General features: G+C 34.8%; 9 non-coding genes across 9 annotated transcripts; all 9 read left to right on the top strand.

The window, feature by feature from the left end:
* Positions 1-149: 149 nt before the first annotated feature.
* On the top strand, positions 150-222 carry Trnav-cac (transfer RNA valine (anticodon CAC)). Its single transcript has one exon. It is a non-coding gene; the product is annotated as a tRNA-Val (tRNA).
* Positions 223-548: 326 nt separating this feature from the next.
* Positions 549-620, top strand: Trnap-agg (transfer RNA proline (anticodon AGG)). The gene has a single exon. It is a non-coding gene; the product is annotated as a tRNA-Pro (tRNA).
* Positions 621-953: 333 nt separating this feature from the next.
* On the top strand, positions 954-1,025 carry Trnap-ugg (transfer RNA proline (anticodon UGG)). The gene has a single exon. It is a non-coding gene; the product is annotated as a tRNA-Pro (tRNA).
* A 540-nt stretch (positions 1,026-1,565) lies between these two features.
* Trnav-cac (transfer RNA valine (anticodon CAC)) lies at positions 1,566-1,638 on the top strand. The gene has a single exon. It is a non-coding gene; the product is annotated as a tRNA-Val (tRNA).
* Positions 1,639-1,966: 328 nt separating this feature from the next.
* Positions 1,967-2,038, top strand: Trnap-agg (transfer RNA proline (anticodon AGG)). The gene has a single exon. It is a non-coding gene; the product is annotated as a tRNA-Pro (tRNA).
* Positions 2,039-2,371: 333 nt separating this feature from the next.
* Positions 2,372-2,443, top strand: Trnap-ugg (transfer RNA proline (anticodon UGG)). Its single transcript has one exon. It is a non-coding gene; the product is annotated as a tRNA-Pro (tRNA).
* A 540-nt stretch (positions 2,444-2,983) lies between these two features.
* Positions 2,984-3,056, top strand: Trnav-cac (transfer RNA valine (anticodon CAC)). Its single transcript has one exon. It is a non-coding gene; the product is annotated as a tRNA-Val (tRNA).
* A 326-nt stretch (positions 3,057-3,382) lies between these two features.
* Positions 3,383-3,454, top strand: Trnap-agg (transfer RNA proline (anticodon AGG)). The gene has a single exon. It is a non-coding gene; the product is annotated as a tRNA-Pro (tRNA).
* A 333-nt stretch (positions 3,455-3,787) lies between these two features.
* Trnap-ugg (transfer RNA proline (anticodon UGG)) lies at positions 3,788-3,859 on the top strand. The gene has a single exon. It is a non-coding gene; the product is annotated as a tRNA-Pro (tRNA).
* Positions 3,860-20,498: the final 16,639 nt, after the last annotated feature.

Raw genomic sequence — 20,498 nt, 5'->3', positions numbered from 1 at the left:
ATGCCTGCAAAGAGAATTTCCGTGACGGTGAACATTAACACGAACACGCACCTGCTGTATGCGCATACCGATGTTATTCATCTTGATTGCACTATCATTTTTAATCGCCGGTTGCTTGAAATATGGAAAACTTCGCACTTACTTCAACTGTTTCCGTAGTGTAGTGGTAATCACGTCCGCTTCACACGCGGAAGGTCCTGGGTTCGAGCCCCAGCGGAAACATAATTTTTGAGTAATCCGGATCATGGTGAACTAGGCTTAATATTGTAGTGCTGAGAAGTAGTACTCATTCAGTGCTCTTTTGCAGCCGACGCATTTAGTTCATGTTTGATTGAACATACACATATAATTAAATCTTCGAGATCGTATACATTAAGAACCTAAATAAAGTTCTTTGTAGCACCGTACTTTTAACAGGTTTCCGTCCTTATTTCAAAGGTAACAAAACAAGAAAGGTCAAATGTATAACACAAGGCCAACGAAAATAGCAACAAGCGATGACATTTCTAAATTTTATAACTATTATTTAAACATTGGTAAGCTATACAGGCTCGTTGGTCTAGGGGTATGATTCTCGCTTAGGGTGCGAGAGGTCCCGGGTTCGAATCCCGGACGAGCCCTATTTTTGTCTCAAATTGTCAACACGTGGCGAATCTCAAAACTGTTTTCAATCCCAGTCGGTGGGATAATCAAAGAAAATACACCGCTAAATTCGAACGTCAAGTATAGAATGCATTAACAATAATCAGCAGGAGAAAAAAGCATACAAGTATACAATGGTTATCGTTTAATTTTCATTTGGTTTTTTATTGTTTGATCTCGACCAACGTGAGGTACAACTTTCTCGTAAACTTAGAATTTCGAATATATTGATAGGTAAACCCCTTTGCCACGTAAGAAGAATAATTGTATTCTATAGTTAAATACGGAAAATGTAGCTGGAACTATCAAGCGGCTCGTTGGTCTAGGGGTATGATTCTCGCTTTGGGTGCGAGAGGTCCCGGGTTCGAATCCCGGACGAGCCCGTTAATTTTTGGAACTGTTTATATGCGTTTGGATTCAATGAAATCGTACTTTTGTATCTGCCATTGACATTCAAAGCAGTTTGGCTCATTAATTGTTCAGCATGTTGTCACGTCACTGATGGGGAAAAGGTCAAACGAAGAGAAAGAGGAGTTGATACTCAATCAAAATTTGCTACATACATTTGTTTTCCGATTATTTAAAATGTTGTCGAAGAATGTTTTATTTTGGTTTGTGCAGGCTATAAAACAACTTACCTTGATATCACCTTGACTTATAAGCAAAGAAGGAAATTGTCCACTGTCGATATCGGATTTAGCTAGCGAACAAGTATCATGCTACATATAGACAGAGGAATCTGCTTTTTCAATTGATTGCGCAGAAGAAAGATAAATGCCTGCAAAGAGAATTTCCGTGACGGTGAACATTAACACGAACACGCACCTGCTGTATGCGCATACCGATGTTATTCATCTTGATTGCACTATCATTTTTAATCGCCGGTTGCTTGAAATATGGAAAACTTCGCACTTACTTCAACTGTTTCCGTAGTGTAGTGGTAATCACGTCCGCTTCACACGCGGAAGGTCCTGGGTTCGAGCCCCAGCGGAAACATAATTTTTGAGTAATCCGGATCATGGTGAACTAGGCTTAATATTGTAGTGCTGAGAAGTAGTACTCATTCAGTGCTCTTTTGCAGCCGACGCATTTAGTTCATGTTTGATTGAACATACACATATAATTAAATCTTCGAGATCGTATACATTAAGAACCTAAATAAAGTTCTCTTTGTAGCACCGTACTTTTAACAGGTTTCCGTCCTTATTTCAAAGGTAACAAAACAAGAAAGGTCAAATGTATAACACAAGGCCAACGAAAATAGCAACAAGCGATGACATTTCTAAATTTTATAACTATTATTTAAACATTGGTAAGCTATACAGGCTCGTTGGTCTAGGGGTATGATTCTCGCTTAGGGTGCGAGAGGTCCCGGGTTCGAATCCCGGACGAGCCCTATTTTTGTCTCAAATTGTCAACACGTGGCGAATCTCAAAACTGTTTTCAATCCCAGTCGGTGGGATAATCAAAGAAAATACACCGCTAAATTCGAACGTCAAGTATAGAATGCATTAACAATAATCAGCAGGAGAAAAAAGCATACAAGTATACAATGGTTATCGTTTAATTTTCATTTGGTTTTTTATTGTTTGATCTCGACCAACGTGAGGTACAACTTTCTCGTAAACTTAGAATTTCGAATATATTGATAGGTAAACCCCTTTGCCACGTAAGAAGAATAATTGTATTCTATAGTTAAATACGGAAAATGTAGCTGGAACTATCAAGCGGCTCGTTGGTCTAGGGGTATGATTCTCGCTTTGGGTGCGAGAGGTCCCGGGTTCGAATCCCGGACGAGCCCGTTAATTTTTGGAACTGTTTATATGCGTTTGGATTCAATGAAATCGTACTTTTGTATCTGCCATTGACATTCAAAGCAGTTTGGCTCATTAATTGTTCAGCATGTTGTCACGTCACTGATGGGGAAAAGGTCAAACGAAGAGAAAGAGGAGTTGATACTCAATCAAAATTTGCTACATACATTTGTTTTCCGATTATTTAAAATGTTGTCGAAGAATGTTTTATTTTGGTTTGTGCAGGCTATAAAACAACTTACCTTGATATCACCTTGACTTATAAGCAAAGAAGGAAATTGTCCACTGTCGATATCGGATTTAGCTAGCGAACAAGTATCATGCTACATATAGACAGAGGAATCTGCTTTTTCAATTGATTGCGCAGAAGAAAGATAAATGCCTGCAAAGAGAATTTCCGTGACGGTGAACATTAACACGAACACGCACCTGCTGTATGCGCATACCGATGTTATTCATCTTGATTGCACTATCATTTTTAATCGCCGGTTGCTTGAAATATGGAAAACTTCGCACTTACTTCAACTGTTTCCGTAGTGTAGTGGTAATCACGTCCGCTTCACACGCGGAAGGTCCTGGGTTCGAGCCCCAGCGGAAACATAATTTTTGAGTAATCCGGATCATGGTGAACTAGGCTTAATATTGTAGTGCTGAGAAGTAGTACTCATTCAGTGCTCTTTTGCAGCCGACGAATTTAGTTCATGTTTGATTGAACATACACATATAATTAAATCTTCGAGATCGTATACATTAAGAACCTAAATAAAGTTCTTTGTAGCACCGTACTTTTAACAGGTTTCCGTCCTTATTTCAAAGGTAACAAAACAAGAAAGGTCAAATGTATAACACAAGGCCAACGAAAATAGCAACAAGCGATGACATTTCTAAATTTTATAACTATTATTTAAACATTGGTAAGCTATACAGGCTCGTTGGTCTAGGGGTATGATTCTCGCTTAGGGTGCGAGAGGTCCCGGGTTCGAATCCCGGACGAGCCCTATTTTTGTCTCAAATTGTCAACACGTGGCGAATCTCAAAACTGTTTTCAATCCCAGTCGGTGGGATAATCAAAGAAAATACACCGCTAAATTCGAACGTCAAGTATAGAATGCATTAACAATAATCAGCAGGAGAAAAAAGCATACAAGTATACAATGGTTATCGTTTAATTTTCATTTGGTTTTTTATTGTTTGATCTCGACCAACGTGAGGTACAACTTTCTCGTAAACTTAGAATTTCGAATATATTGATAGGTAAACCCCTTTGCCACGTAAGAAGAATAATTGTATTCTATAGTTAAATACGGAAAATGTAGCTGGAACTATCAAGCGGCTCGTTGGTCTAGGGGTATGATTCTCGCTTTGGGTGCGAGAGGTCCCGGGTTCGAATCCCGGACGAGCCCGTTAATTTTTGGAACTGTTTATATGCGTTTGGATTCAATGAAATCGTACTTTTGTATCTGCCATTGACATTCAAAGCAGTTTGGCTCATTAATTGTTCAGCATGTTGTCACGTCACTGATGGGGAAAAGGTCAAACGAAGAGAAAGAGGAGTTGATACTCAATCAAAATTTGCTACATACATTTGTTTTCCGATTATTTAAAATGTTGTCGAAGAATGTTTTATTTTGGTTTGTGCAGGCTATAAAACAACTTACCTTGATATCACCTTGACTTATAAGCAAAGAAGGAAATTGTCCACTGTCGATATCGGATTTAGCTAGCGAACAAGTATCATGCTACATATAGACAGAGGAATCTGCTTTTTCAATTGATTGCGCAGAAGAAAGATAAATGCCTGCAAAGAGAATTTCCGTGACGGTGAACATTAACACGAACACGCACCTGCTGTATGCGCATACCGATGTTATTCTATTGTGCAGACTAGTAAACAACTTACCTTGATATCACCATGACTTATAAGCAAAGAAGGAACTTTATAAAAAATAAAAAATTAAGCTTGGAACCTTTATTTCAATATTAGCTGTCCATAATATAAAAGAATAAAGAAATTCTGAAACATACATGAAACACCCCCTGCCTGGATCTTACAAATAGCTGTTCCTAAATCTTCGAGATCGTGCACATTAATTTCCAGAAAACTCACGGTGTATATTCAGAACGCTTGCTTTCCGATTCCATTGACGGTAACGCTTGCTTTCTGATTTTGGAAACGCTTATTTTCCGATTCTGTAAAAGAAAATTACAGAGAGTGTAGAAAGGTAGGTTGCTACAATATTAAAAAATAATGAAATACCAATTTTCTTGAATGAAATTGAAGTTGACGGAACAAAACAAATAACCAGGTATCCAGTTTCATAATTTATTGTTTATTCGAATGATAAATGAATGCGATTTTGTTAACACCAAAACTGTGTGGTCTTGTAAAACAGACTTTACAGTCAAACATTTCCAAATTTTAAAACTTTAATCCACATTAACTAAACCTTCTCAACGCAGTCTTATTTCAATAGGGTTGATATATCATTATTATACAAACTTTAAGATCGCAAATGATGTTATTGGGTTTGTTCATCGTTTTGTGAAAATCGATGTGTAATGCTTACTTTGGGATTCTGGCAACGCTTACTTTAAGGTTTGAGAGGTGCAAGTTCAGTCAAATAAAGTACTAGTAATTAAGCATGCCCAAACATGTTTCATTGTAGAAAACTTTTCCCTTACGTAATGTTTCTAGCTGGGGAACCGTCACTCTAATGGTCCTTATTATATTTTCTGATTTGTGCGGACCATCTATGGTCCGCAAATTGTCGAAAAAAATATCACAAGGACCTAAGAGCTACGGTTCCGCAGCTAGTGATGTTTCAAGACTACCGACATATCTGTGTTATCTCAGGCGAGAGGAGGGCTTCAATCGTTTATGGTATGGGTGTCATATTTTTCATGAATTTCTCGACCTTAACATGTCATGATCATATCAGGGAGCTTGAAATAGTGGTATATTTCAACGGCTCATCCCTACCACTAGTTAATAGTAATTAAGTGTCCCCCTCCCCGAGATGCAAGGACCTGTTTATCCATATAGTATATATAATATACTTAATTTTTTTTCTCCATGAAATCAACATGTTATTCAGCGCTACATGTTGCCGTTGCGAGCATTTTCAAAACAAGTTTGGAAGCTTTACATGTTTTTTGTCGAATTTTGCATCGATTGATTGATTGCTTGTTGGTTGCTTAACGCCCAATGGTAAATAGTTCATGCATATCCATGACGAAATATTGCATCGAAGAACGTTGATAACCAAAATGTGTCCAAAAGACAAAACATAGCTTTACGTTCAACATGATTGAGGTTGTGGTTTAACCTTCTTATATGTTTTTGGTATAGATACCCAAAATTTCTGGATTATATCCCCTGGTATATAATTAGTACACACATACATAGGCTGATACTGTGATTGAACCATTACAGGTTTATTTTTTCAGAGCTTTGGTCAGATAACAGTTATTTAGTGTATTAATCCATTAATTTTTTGCAAATATATTTAATATCTTTTTTCGTGTACTCTTTTGTGGATAGAGCCATAGTCCTTTCTTTTCCTTTTATGTTTTTATCTTTCTTTCTTTCGGAAAGCAACAAAAGTATTAATTAAATCTTGTAATTCAAACACGGAAGTAGCAGAAATTATTTACCCTTTCGGAACACATTATTTGTTTTTATATTTTGTTTTTGTTTGAGATTATTTTGGGGATTTCGTTTTATTCGAGTTTTTTTTATTAGGGGGGGGGGGTCATATATTTTGTGTGTTTTATGTTTGTTGTAGTTTTTGTTTTCTACCAAGAGAAATACATAAAGTATGATAAGAATAAATAACTTAAATGTAATGGTGCCGATTTGAACATTTTAATCTTTACGATATATCTTATTGGAGTGAAATATCCCGTTGCCGATCAAGTCAGGCGCCAATTCGACTTGTCACCTCCGCTGTGTCGTAGTGTTAATAAATAAATATCGAAAACAATAACAAATTATATAGTGTGCATGTGGTACGATGATTAGAAAATCGTTTTATCTGAAAGAAGTCGTTTCCTGAAAATCGGAAAGCAATCGTTTCCCAGAATGACGCTGAAGGTAAACAATCTGAAAGACAGCGTTTCCTATGATTTTTTTCAACGGACATTTATGGTTAGATTAAATGAGTTTCAAGAAACTGAACAGTATTAATGAAAGGAAAGTCAATAGAGGATTTGAAACCTGTGAATTTGAAATATGTTTTAAACAGTTTCATACGAAAGAAATGCATTCTTGTGTTCAATCGTTTACAGAGTTGTGTTTGTGGGACCGTTTACGACTTGATTACAAACTTTTATGCTGACATGCGTTTCATTTTTATCAAGAAAAATATCTCTAGTGTTCCGTGAGATACAAGATTGAAGTTTCGACCATCCACATTTCGTGTCTCCTGCTTCGTCGTCAACAAAAATCTGAAAGCAAGCGTTACGCGTATCGAAAAGCAAGCGTTACCGTCGATTGAATCGGAAGCAAGCGTTCTGAATATTCACCGTGAAACTGGTTTTGATTTGTTTGAGATCTATACCTGTACATAATTTGGGAAATCTTTTGAATCTAAGACCCGCGCGCGAGGAAGAAAGTGGCGTCACGTGATGCTCGAATATATAATCGTGGACTTAGTACATCAATATTCTTTTCATATTTGGGATTTTGAACAGACCACATGTGTATATATTGAATGCATTTGATATGTATTTTATCCTTTGCAAAAAAACAACACGTTTATCGAATATTTTTAGATAATGTATATATTTTAGCCGGTGTCTTCATGCCGGATTTGTACTTTAATGCATGTGCAGAAATTTCATTATTATTCACTCTATTATTTCTCTCTTTCTATGTCGAAACATCACTTCTTTTAGTTGTTCTTACTTGACCGATTACCAGAATGCCCTTTTACACACAGAGGTAACCTGTCGAAATTTTTTTTTAAATTCGGATTTAAAAGTCGGTAATATGAAAAGTAGTCTATATCAAATTAGAGAGATCTATAAAAAGCGGATTTTAGAGGTTCAATACTCAATATATCAAAAAAAAGTAATGATCGTTTAATCTACGTGTCCTGTTGATTTTCATTGAAAAACGATCAGCATAAACAAATTAATCGTAAAAGTCACGTGATGACTGCGATAGTAGAATGTGGAAATTAAGGAAGGCTTCAAATAATAAGCAACAACTAGAGGCTATAAAGAGCTTGTGTAGCTCCCTGCATCTTCAAAAATGACCACGTTATGGTCAAAATCCTAATTAACGGGTAATAACTCTATAACACGGTGTGTATTCAGACCGTTTGCTTTCTGATTTAATCGACGATTACCGTAACGCTTTCTTTCAGATTCCGGTAACGCTTTCTTTCCGATTCCAGTAACACTAACTTTCGGAATTTTTATGTGCGGAACAGTATTAATGAAAGCAAAGTCAATAGAGGATTTGAAACTTGACTGAATTAAAAAAAATTTGAACAGTTTCATACGAAAGAAATACTTTTTTTATTCAATCGTTTACAGTGTTGCGTTTGTGGTACTGTTTACTACCTGATTACAAACTTTCATGATGTCGTTCATTTAATTTTTTTTTTCCAAGTAAAATAGCTCTAGTGTTCCGTGAGATATAAGACAGAACACCACATACCATCCGATTGAAGTATCATCAATCCTCATTTAGTGTCGCGTCAACAAAAATCTGTAAGCAAACGTTACGCGTATCGGAAATCAAGCGTTACCGTCGATTGAATAGGAAAGCAAGCGTTATGCATATTCACCTGGTATAAAGAGTAAACTCACAAGTTGAGTTATGTTGAAGTATTTGTAAATCTTGTCTTGCTGATTATTTTTTTTAAATATTCTATCTATCTATTATAGTGTTCAAGATAATAGGCAAAAACATGGTCAAAATTATCATTTAAGGACAAAAACTCATATAAGGAGTGTCTGATGATTTGGGCCATGCTGGCTTTTTTGTAGATCTTGTCTTGCAGATCATTTTATCCTTTTAGATTTTTATCTATATTATCGTTTTCAAGATATACGGCAAACTCATAAAAATTGGTAAAAATCGTCATTTAACCCTAACCGTAACCCTAACCCTTGTCAAGTATACATACAAAGAAAACAAAAAGCAGTTTGAACAAAAATGAACTACACACATATAAATATGTATATATATATAAATATATAACCAGTCTAAAAGGGTACAACATCACCAAAAAATGACAATAAACGAACAAATGTAACTATAAATATTTCGGATAACAGATATCCTTCATCAGTATGAGCACGATGTAAAATGAATCAGATCAATCTATTCTGATTATTAAACTATAGCAATCTTGAATTCTATACAATAAAAAAAGTGAAACAGTTTCACCCGAACATCATATGTAGAGACGCTAATAAATTTTTTAAATTTCCAAAAAACGACTCAAAGACATGCCTAAAATGAAAAAAGTAATTAGAGATATGAACTGGCACAACTCTAAAATTCCAAAATGACGTCAGTTAAGACAACTGCGTGTAAATACATTCCCCAAAAAAACCAGCACTGATCGATATAAGCTGGTAAAATATGTCAAACAGAGGCTGCGTATTTATCATCCCAAATAAACGAGGTTATAAGAAATTGGACATAGATAAGGGATTTGCGCGTGCTAATAACAACAGCCGCAATGACCTATTACCGTACAAACAGAAGAGGCGCAGCAAAATAGTTCCGTTTGTTTTAACATACAATCCCGCCTTTACTAACCTTTCACGTTTGATCCGTGCCAATTGGCAAACTATTGCCAAGCACCCAAAATTGTCCAAGATCTTTCCCAATCCTCCTGTCTTAGCTTTTCGGAGACCAGCAAGTCTGAAAGACTTATTTGTGAGAGCTGACGTCTCCTCTAATAAAAGCTGTTCAACTGCAGGATGGTGCAAGTCGTGTGGTAACAGACGATGTCTGACTTGCCAACAAATACTGAATACTCAAACATTTACTTGCCACTCCACTGGGTCTGTGTACACTATATTTTGTAATGTAACTTGCAAAACACAGAATGTTGTATACCTTCTTCAGTGTCGATGTGGCATGCAGTATATTGGCGAGACAGAACAGCCATTCAACAAACGCATGAATGGTCATCGAAGTGACTACACCTGCAAGCCCGACCTCCCCGTAAGTCGTCATTTGAGATCACCTGGGCACGCCCAAGCTGATCTCAAAAACCTTACAATCACAATCATAGACCACAACGAGGGTTGGTCAAGGGCCGAAAGACTTGCTCGGGAAAGGTTTTGGATAAGAAAGCTAAGGACAGTTTCCCCAGAGGGCATAAATGAAAAAAACATAGAATGAGTCACTCATTTTCCCTACCATCACTCATTTTCCTGACATCATTTGTTTCCAGTTACTCCGGCTTCCTTACTTGACTCTTACAGTTTTAAGGATTCTTTTGGAATTCTTTGAATTTTACTAGTTTAAATACCAGGGTTCTTTTCATTTGGTAGGGATGTACAAGTACGCATCCACGTCCAATTATTTAACCTTAGCCCAAATTTACTATTATTTTTTTCTTTTCATTATAAAACTGCTATTTATTTGGGATGATAAATACGCAGCCTCTGTTTGACATATTTTACCAGCTTATATCGATCAGTGCTGTTTTTTTGGGAATGTATTTACACGCAGTTGTTGTAACATCTTAACTGACGTCATTTTGGAGTTTTAGAGTTGTGCCAGTTCATATCTCTAATTACTATTTTCATTTTAGGCATGTCTTTGAGTCGTTTTTTGGAAATTTTAAAAATTTATTAGCGTCTCTACATATGATGTTCGGGTGAAACTGTTTCACTTTTTTTATTGTATAGAATTCAAGATTGCTATAGTTTAATAATCAGAATAGATTGATCTGATTCATTTTTCATCGTGCTCATACTGATGAAGGATATCTGTTATCCGAAATATTCATAGTTACATTTGTTCGTTTATTGTCATTTTTTTGGTGATGTTGTACCCTTTTAGACTGGTTATATATTATATTTTGTAGTGTACTGTATCATATTTATATGATCCATCGCCCCGAAGATTTATCGTTGGCTATTATTCAGTCATTTTATATATATATATATATACGTCTGAACCAGTGACAACTCTACAACAGATTTATCCATCGGATCACCAGCAGTGATGGTGATACATGGCTGTGTACATTCTGTATATACAACTCGTTTAAACATCAGCCCAACTATGTTAGATCTGTAAATTTGCGAAAGCAAAGCAAATTTACAGATCTAACATGGTTGGGCTGATGTTTAGACGAGTTGTATATATATATATTATATTTTCCCTCGGGTTTATATGATCCGTTCATCCTATTTCGACTCTTTAAAATTCAAGAGTCTATCCTAAATTGAGATAAATTATATGGCCTTCCAAATACCGTTTCGATTCCTAACATCACTGAAGAGACATTAATTGTCGAAATCCGGATATGGTGTACAAATTTTTGCACCTCATGTTTGTGGTATACCATCTTTCCCGCAAGTTTATTGTTTTCTGTTTGGTATTAAATTAAATATTAAGATCCATTTTGTTAAATCTTGTGATCAATTTATTTTGCAATCGTCAATGGCAGTTAGCAGGGTTTAAGAACATCAGTTGTTCGACCTGTTAGTCAAATGCGTTTTGTTAAAATATACTTTTTCACTCTTTTTGGTCTTTTGGAAATTGTTGTTTGTGCTGTATTTAGACCCCTCTACCACGAAATTGTTTTACATGCACACGTATAAAAATTGCGGTTTTTATCCAACGCAATCATAGGTTTGAACGTTGTTTTCAATTTAGACTTGTATATATATTTTGGAAAATGTTGTTTGTGCTGTATTTAGACCCCTCTAACAAGAAATTTGTTTTGCATGCACACGTATAAAAATTGCGGTTTTTATCCAACGCAATCATAGGTTTGAACGTTGTTTTCAATTTAGACTTGTTTATATTTTTTCGTTTGGGCTTGTATTATATTTGCCTTCGGGTTTATATGATCCGTTCATCCTATTTTGACTCCTGAAAATTCAAGAGTCTATCCCAAATTGAGGTAAATTATGTGGCCTTCCAATAACCGTTTCGATTCCTAACATCACTGAAGAGACATTAATTGTCGAAATCCGGATATGGTGTACAAAAAATCTTTGCACCTTTGTTTGCGGTATACCATCTTCGCCGCAAGTTTATTGTTTTCTGTTTGGTATTAAATTTAAAGTTAAGATCCATTTATTACACCTTGTGATCCGTTTATTTGGCAATCGCCAATGGCAGTCAGCAGGATTTAAGAACATTTGTTGTTCGACCTGTTAGTCAAATGCGTTTTGTTAAAATATACTTTTTCACTTTTTTAGTCTTTTGAAAAATGTTGTTTGTGCTGTTTTTAGACCCCTCTAACAAGAAATTTGTTTTGCATGCACACGTATAAACATTGCGGTTTTTATCCAACGCAATCATAGGTTTGAACGTTGTTTTCAATTTAGACTTGTTTATATATATATACGTTTAACAATGTTATACCTCTTTCTCATGCACACCCCGACATGAAAAAATGCTTCAAATAAATTGACAATGTATTGGATATGTAACTTAACTACAAAAGCCACCAAAGGACGGTCACAGTGCTGCATGGCAAGGTGGGAGATAGACGCACATGGTATACATGTATGTAAATAGACAATTTGGTTATGATACTATGAGCAGATGCACAAACCTGGCATGTCATCCTCGTGCCTGATGCAGAGGGGTTGGTACATATTGTAAGGTGACCCGACTGCAAGAGGCACCAATATTATGCATGGAAAACTCAATTTTGTGCGATAAAAAGAAAACTACACCACAGAATTTTAAGTTTGCACATTTCATTAAAGATCTAGACCGATTGCTATCTGCTATTTCAAAATCCAAGGCGATTACTCATATAAAGAGTGGACAAATTATTTCAGAAGTTTGTAAAATCGTCATAAACTCCAATAAAGAGTCCACTGACGATTTCAGTCAAGTGGACGTTAAGTTAACTCTACACAAACTAAACACATAAATTTACGACAAAATGGACGATTTTTCGTTCCTTATTGTTAATTATTTTTTTTCGGGCGGTGATTTTCCTTTGGCACCCCCTTACGGTGTTTATATATCTCAACTCGTTCGCTATGCCCGTATCTGTAGTGACGATTTGGATTTCAATGAACGTAATCTATGTATTTCTGGTAAATTATCAAGTCAAGGATCTAGTTACCACAAATAACTTAACCTTTACTAACTTTTTTCATAAATACAAAGATTTGGTTGAGAAGTTTGGCTGTACCTGTAGAAAACTTACTTAGTATTACCCGGGACATAATATATTAGTATAATAGTCCAAGGTATTACAAACGGCATACCACATCCTAATTTTTACGATGATGTTGTTTACCGAGCCCGTTAATTTAGATCGGAGCCGGATATACTTATCGATCCTTCAAATTACTTATTCTAAAAGGTTACCAATTCAACTGTGATCAATAAAATAAAAACAAACTAAATATTAATGTTATACAAATATGTACATTCACGATCCTACAATCTGTCTATACCTATATTTTGGCATTGCACAAGGTCATGTTTTTCTCTGACTGTAAATGACGTCTTTTCACAAAATCCATTGGATGTTGGATGTGTAATATGATATTTTATATTTTTTTATTAGTTGTTATTGGCTTTGAACTAGCTTTCAGTAACTGTGAGTACTCTCAGATCTGTATTTTTATGTCTTTTGTGTTTTTATTAGGTCTTTTTTTGCTTTGTATCAATCTTAAGAGTTAAGCCCTTTTCAACTGTTTTTTTATAGTTTTATTGTTCTTATGTTGTACTGTTACAGCACTGTCCCAAGTTAGGAAAAGGTTTGGCGCCAGCAACACAGGCACTTTATCTCAGAAAAAATTTCCTATATACCTTAATACACCTAATCGCTATTAATTCCATTCCGGATAAGTTCTAAAATTACACAACTTTTTCATCCAGTTGAAGCTATCTGGGACCCTGTTTAAACAATGCACCATGCATGATACTTTTTAATGAGACCTGTTCAAAACATCGTAAATACTTCAAACACAATATTTTTTTGACTATAATTTGAGTTTGGAAAAAGTGGATCATAATCTATCAAAGTTTCCTATTGATCGCTGTCTAAATTTTTCCCTCCCTCAGCTCGTTACTGATGACCTTTGTTTGCGGCCTGTTGACCCAAACAGGAAGTTGTCTAAATGACTGTTTTTTCCGGATTGGACTAAATAGCGATAAGGTGTATATAACACGGTATATAGGATTTTTTTTTCTGAGACAAGTGCCTGTGGCCAGCAAACATGGTTAACCCCGCCACATTCTGTATGTATGTGCCTGTCCCAAGTCAGGAGCGTGTAATTCCACTTGGTTGTCGTTTGTTGCTTGTTGTGAACGCATTCCTTAATGAATACAAATGGGTCCGAGCGGGTTTTCATGGGAGTTCACATGGGTTTGCCACAACTAAACGCAATCGTGTATAAAAATACGAAAATTTATAAATATACAATCACTTTATTCACACATGAATACGCGTGCAATCAGAATAATTGTACAAACGAACGCTACTATGAATTTGTCGATCACGCTTAATTTGAAATACTCAAATAGGGACATTCGTTCTGTCACGTTAAGTGTAATTCTAAATACTTGATGCGGGAATATTTTAAGTCATGCAAAAGTGTGATGCAGTGCTTTTTACCTTTTAATGAAATTTTGCTTCCAGCTTCCAAATTGCTCTGTTATCTTCTTAGTTTTATATCTAAATCTTCCAAACACAGCTCAACGTCTTGAAACTAACGTAAACAACACTTGGGCGGAAGTTGACGTCAACAATGGGAATGCGAAAGTACGGGAAAATTTATAACGTTACGTTGCGGAATATGTACTTTCACAACATTACTGTATAACACATTTGTTTTTTATTAATTGTTTTGTACATAAATCAGGCAGTTGACTCGTTTGAATTGTTTAACATTTGTCATTTCTGTTGCATTTTATAGCTTACTAAGCGGTATGGGTTTTATTCGTTGTTGAAGGCCGTACGGTGACCTATAGTTGTTAACTTCTACGTCATTTGGTCTCTTTTGAGAGTTGTCTCATTGGCATTCATACCACTTCTTAATTTTATATAAGTTGTAGATCTTGCTGATCATTTTTACTATTTTATGTTTCTGTATAGATTTCAAGATACTAGTAATAGGCAAACACGATTTTTGTTTTATAAAATTCGTCATTTAAGGGCAATAACTCCTATAAGAATTCGCCTGAAAGTTTAAATAGACTGTAGGTAGATCTCATTATACTGATATGTTTGCCCTTGTCAGATTGTCTTTATCTAATAGTGGTTTTCAAGATATTGGACAAAACTTGCATTTTACCCCCTATGTTCTATTTTTAGCCATGTCGGCCATGTAGGTTTACATCGGAAACAACTTTTAAACTAGATACCCTAATGATTATTGTGGTCTGGGTTCCAATTGGCCAAGTAGTTTCAGAGGGGTAGATCTTTGTAAACGTAAAAGGCCGACGACGGATGACGACAGACGACGGACGCCAAGTAATGGGAAATTCTCACCTGGCTCACACAGGTGAGCTAAAACGTGTACTCATAAACATGTCCAACAAACAGCGAAGCAGGAACCTAATAATCCAACTTTACAATGGGCCCAACTAAAACAAAAGAGAGCAAATGTGGAAGAAAACATAAAAAAAGCAAGACGAAGCCCCTATCGCCTGCTTTGGGGGAAGGGGGTATTTCGTGGAGACAATAGTTCTTTTTGGCGAGCCTGCGACATTTAATTCACGAAAGCGAGACAGCGATCCTGGATTCCGTCGTCGAAGACAGCGTCGGCGTCGTCAATATTTATTTTCAGTTTGTGGTTTAATTTTTTTTAGTACATCAATAACTGTCAAACCTTCATGAATTTTATGAAATTAAATTTGGATAGAAGCTTGATTATGGCCAAAAGACAGAATCCAGAGACAATTTTTTGGAATATTTATTTCATTTTTCGTATTTTACGGATAAATGGACTGAGTTTTGTGTGTACAGTTAACATTCAGATTCAGTCTGAAGTTAAGTATTTCGGTCATCGATACCTCTGTCAAAAATTTATCATATCATTTTCAGTATTTTTCTGACAGATGGACTTTTTTACAGTTAACATTTACAGACAGTCTGGAATTAAATCTTTTTGACAAGACAAATCTTTAAACCCTCAAGGATTTAGAAACTTGGGCATAAGCTTATCTTCAAGATAACGAAATAGCATTTTAAGAAAAAGATTAAATTCTGTATTTTACTGATAAATGGAATCACTTTTTACAGTCAACATTTCAATTTTATATAAATTGCAATAACAATGTTATCATAGTTTGATGTGTTTATATTTAAAGGCACTTATATGTTTATCTATATATATATCTCATGTTAGCGCTAATAGTACAAACAAAAAGTTCTCTGGCACTTTCTGAAAACTTCCCTTTTTGGCTAAAATTGTTCATTTATAACAAAAATCTGAAAATCAGGAAAAAATTCAAATTTTGGAAAGGCTTTTATATGGGCAAAAAATGTCAAAATCCGACAAAATCGGAAAACTGTGATCGATGTTCGCATTGAAATTATTCTATACACTAGAACATAGACCGGCGATCAATGAAAATGTCGTTCTCTTGTACTTACTTCATTCTGTATTAATAGAACTTCACTCTAAAAACTAGTCTCATGTACGTCACCCCATGGAGATGTATGCTTTGAAAACCATGTAAAGGAAATAACACACTGTTATAATATAAAGAATACAAAAACTCATAATTAAAGTGCAAAGCTACACGACAACGCCGCTACTGAATACTCCCCATTTTCAGCCATTACCAACAAATTTTACAAAGTAATTTTAGTACCGATCGCTTTGGCGCTGTCATGTTGAATGACCAAACCCCCGTTTCCGCGGGAACCTGACCGTACGATAGGTACGACACCTTCTACATCACGAAAAAGACAAGAGAAAATAATTTCAACCTTATATACTACGTTCAACCGTATGAAATTATATTCAAGTTTGATCATCAAGTTCATTCAGCCAGATGGACATGTATACGTCCTAACACTCATATAAAAAAATAAAATCAAAGTGTTTGTGAGCACTAAAGAGTAAATATTTCATGCATTTTGCAGTGAGAACTAAATATTAAACATTTCATTATATTAAGCTTTGGAAGGCAATACTGTGAATTGTGAGTCTCTGATTGTAGTTGTTTCAACTACAATTAAGGACAAAGGAAAAAAATAACCAATTTCAAATACAACTTAAATAATTACATCAGAGATATTGTAAGAACAAATACTAATTAGTGCTAAATGCACAATGCATGTAATTTTCTTGACAGGTAGGTTATATGCACTCTCATCATCTTGTAACTTGAATATATGAATATATATTTCTTTGATTTTCTTGAAATGTTCATGGATAGGATAAATAGAATGTTGTGCTCAATACACTATGTTCTGTTTATCTGATTAGTAGTGATGAAGTCTGTAAAATTGTTAAGTCTTAAGCCAACCACATACGGGTTTTGATTGCATGCAACCTTAGCCCCAAAAATCACGTGAAAGACTCTAGTTTAATATAAATAGACCCTGTCGTTGGTGTAAACAATATTTTATTATGAATCATACAATTACAATATATATTTACATTCACAAAAGGATTCAGAAACAAGCAACAAGTGCTTATGTCAATCTGTCTCCTTGTTAAATTAGATACAACATACACAAATAAATCAAAAAAACATGCTCTGTTACATAATAAAAATATTGATAATGTCAGTTGAGTTACGTAACATAATGAACTGAAAAAGAAAAGAAAAATGCAACTGATAAGATGAAATGCTTAGTTACAGGTATATTGTGTGAATTATTAGTTTGTAAACCTTTTAGATTTAATAATGAACCTTTGTACCATGAGCAATAAACTAATGTTTTCTTCATTTGAAATTTACATTTGAGCCGTTTAATAGTAATTCGGTGTCCATTGGTACTGTTAATTGTAGGCTTCCAAATGAATTATCCTTTCTTGTCTTATGTCCGAATATAATGGACAAAACAATGAAAAATGTGAATTAATTTCCAAGTCACCAGAGCGACAGTGAGGAGAAGAAACCAAGTTTCTTGGGAACAAGTGACAGTTTAAAGAACTACTATTCATTCTTAGTCGCGCATGAAGGATTTGGCCTTTTCGACACCCAGCATTAAAGTATAAAGGGACTCGATCGTTCTGATTACAAATATGTTTCTTAAATACAGAGAGAGATTCACAATTTCTTATACTTAATGGTAAATGATTCCATAATTTGATGAAAGACGGAAGATAATAATCTGAATAAAGTTTTGTGCTGGTTTTCACCTCTAATAGATAATTACTTTTATCTTGTACTGTGGTCGTATCGACCACTGACATAGCCAGGCAATAACTCTTGCAAATATTTTGGGGTTTTGTTATTGACAGTTTTATGAAGCAGTAGTAATTTGTGGTTACTTCTTCGATCTGAAAGTTTCTACTAATGGGATTCTTAGGTCTTATAAACGATATATATATATATTTTTCCAAGGTAATTTTATCTAAAGTGTGTTTTATTTTCCTTAAAATATTAAGTCTTTTGTAAGATTTCTGTACAATATAATCAATATGTACATTCCATGAACCATTATTAGAAAATAATACTCATAAATGCTTGTGCTTTTCGACTACGTCTAATTCTTCGTTATTCATTTTTAAAGGTGATAAGGTTTTACATTTTTACGGGAAATAATCATGGTTTCAGTTTTCTTTGGGTTGAATTTTACAAGCCATTTCTGGGACCATTCGTGAACTTTGTTCAAATCGCTATTGAGAATTTCAGCAGCTCCTACTGGATTATCAACAGTTAAATATAGACTTGTATCGTCAGCATAAAGCTTAGTTTGGGCTTTGATATCAGTGACTATGTCATTAATAAATACCAAATACAAAAGAGGACCTAATATAGAAACTTGTGGAATGCCAGCATAAGTGGACAACCAGTCAGAATTTGAGCCATTTATAACTGCTCTTTGAGACCTTCCATTCAAATAATTTTCCATCCATTTAAGTAAGTTTCCAGACATACCATATCTCTGCAATTCAATGAGAAGACCTTTATTTGCAAAGAGGATATTTTATAACCGATGAAGCTTCTTTTAATAACCTTGGATTTAGCATGTCAAATCCAGATGCTTTAGAGGGATTTAGAACATTCAAGGAAATCCTCAATTTCTGTGTCATTTAATTCAATTTCGTTTAAGTTATTAAGAGCATCGTTAAGGTTACTTATGTTATCGGCCTCTGCGTCGTCTAAATAAGATTGTGAATCAAAGTAAGAGTTAAATTCATTTGCCTTTTCAATATCATCAAAAATTAATGTTCCGTTTCTTTGAATGGGTGGTATACCATTATCGCTAGGCTTAATACCAGAAAATTGTTTAACTGTTTTCCACCAGTTAGTGCTAGACGGATTACCATTCATAATTTTGTTTATAAGGTTATTATTGTAATCTTCTTTAGATTTCCTAACTAGTCCAGTGACTTTGTTTCTTATTTTTTTAAATTAATTCCAGTCAGATTGTTTATTATTTTTTTTTTGCCTTTTTACCCTGTCATTCAACTAGATCTATGTGTATATTCAACAATGGACACTCCAACATTGTAGACTAGAATAGAATTCATATCAAAATTTATTGATCTTGTATTGCTGATATTTTTTTCTGTTTACATTTTCTTTCGGTTCTTGACGGTTTCAGCAATGTTGACTTATTTGTAGATCTTGTCTCACCGATCGTTTTTGATATTTTAATTGTCTGTCTATCTATTATTGTTTTCAAGATAATAGGCAATATCACTAAAAATTGGTAAAAATCATCGTTAAAGAGCAATAAATCCAATTAAGAGTCGACTGAAGATTTCGGCCATGAGACTTATTTGTAGATCTTGGTCTCGCTGACCATTTTTGCTTTCAAAAGTCTCTCTTTGTCTATTATAATTTTCAAGATAATAGACAAACACTAAAAATTGGTAAGCGTCATTAAAGAGCAATAACTCCGAAATAAGGAGTCGTCTGACGATTTCAGCCATGACATTTATTTGTCTTGTTCTTATTTGTTTTTTAAAGTTCCAATCAATCTATAACCGCTTTTAAGATATTAGACAATAAAATGCTTCGCTGGGCGCAGCTTGATACGACCGCAGAGGTCGAACCCTGAACAGTTGGGGCAAGTATGGACACAACATTCAAGCTTGATACAGCTCTGAATTTGGATTGTGATTAAATATTTGACACAGCATAGGTTTCTGACACAGAAAGAATGTGGTCTAAGAACTTCAATTTTTTTAATTTACCTATTATGGTCCAATGTCCAAAATCAAAATACATGGTTAGATTCAGCATATCAAAGAACCCCATATATTCAATTTTTGTTGAAATCAAACAAAGTTTAATTTTGGACCCCAACTTGGACAAACTTGAAAACTGGTCCCATAATCAAAAATCTAAACACATGTTTAGATTCAGCATATCAAAGTACCCGAAGAATTCAATTTTTGTTAAAATCAAACTAAGTTTAATTTTGGACCCTTTGGACCTTAATGTAGACAAATTTAAAAAACGGGACCCTAAATTAAAAATCTAAAAACACAGTTAGATTTGGCATATCAAAGAACCCCAATAATTCAATTTTTGATGAAATCAAACAAAGTTTAATTTTGGACCCTTTTGACCTCAATATGAACCAATCTGATAGCGGGCCCACAAATAAAAAATCTAAATACATGGTAAGATTCAGCATATCAAAGAACCCCATATATTCAATTTTTGTTGAAATCAAACAAAGTTTAATTTTGGACCCCAATTTGGACCATCTTGAAAACTGGGCC

Source organism: Mytilus californianus, unplaced genomic scaffold (assembly GCF_021869535.1).
Source record: "Mytilus californianus isolate M0D057914Y unplaced genomic scaffold, xbMytCali1.0.p SCAF_19, whole genome shotgun sequence".
Taxonomy (NCBI): domain Eukaryota; kingdom Metazoa; phylum Mollusca; class Bivalvia; order Mytilida; family Mytilidae; genus Mytilus; species Mytilus californianus.
Note: the sequence above shows the minus strand (reverse complement) of the source record. Positions and strands in the feature narration are given on the sequence as shown.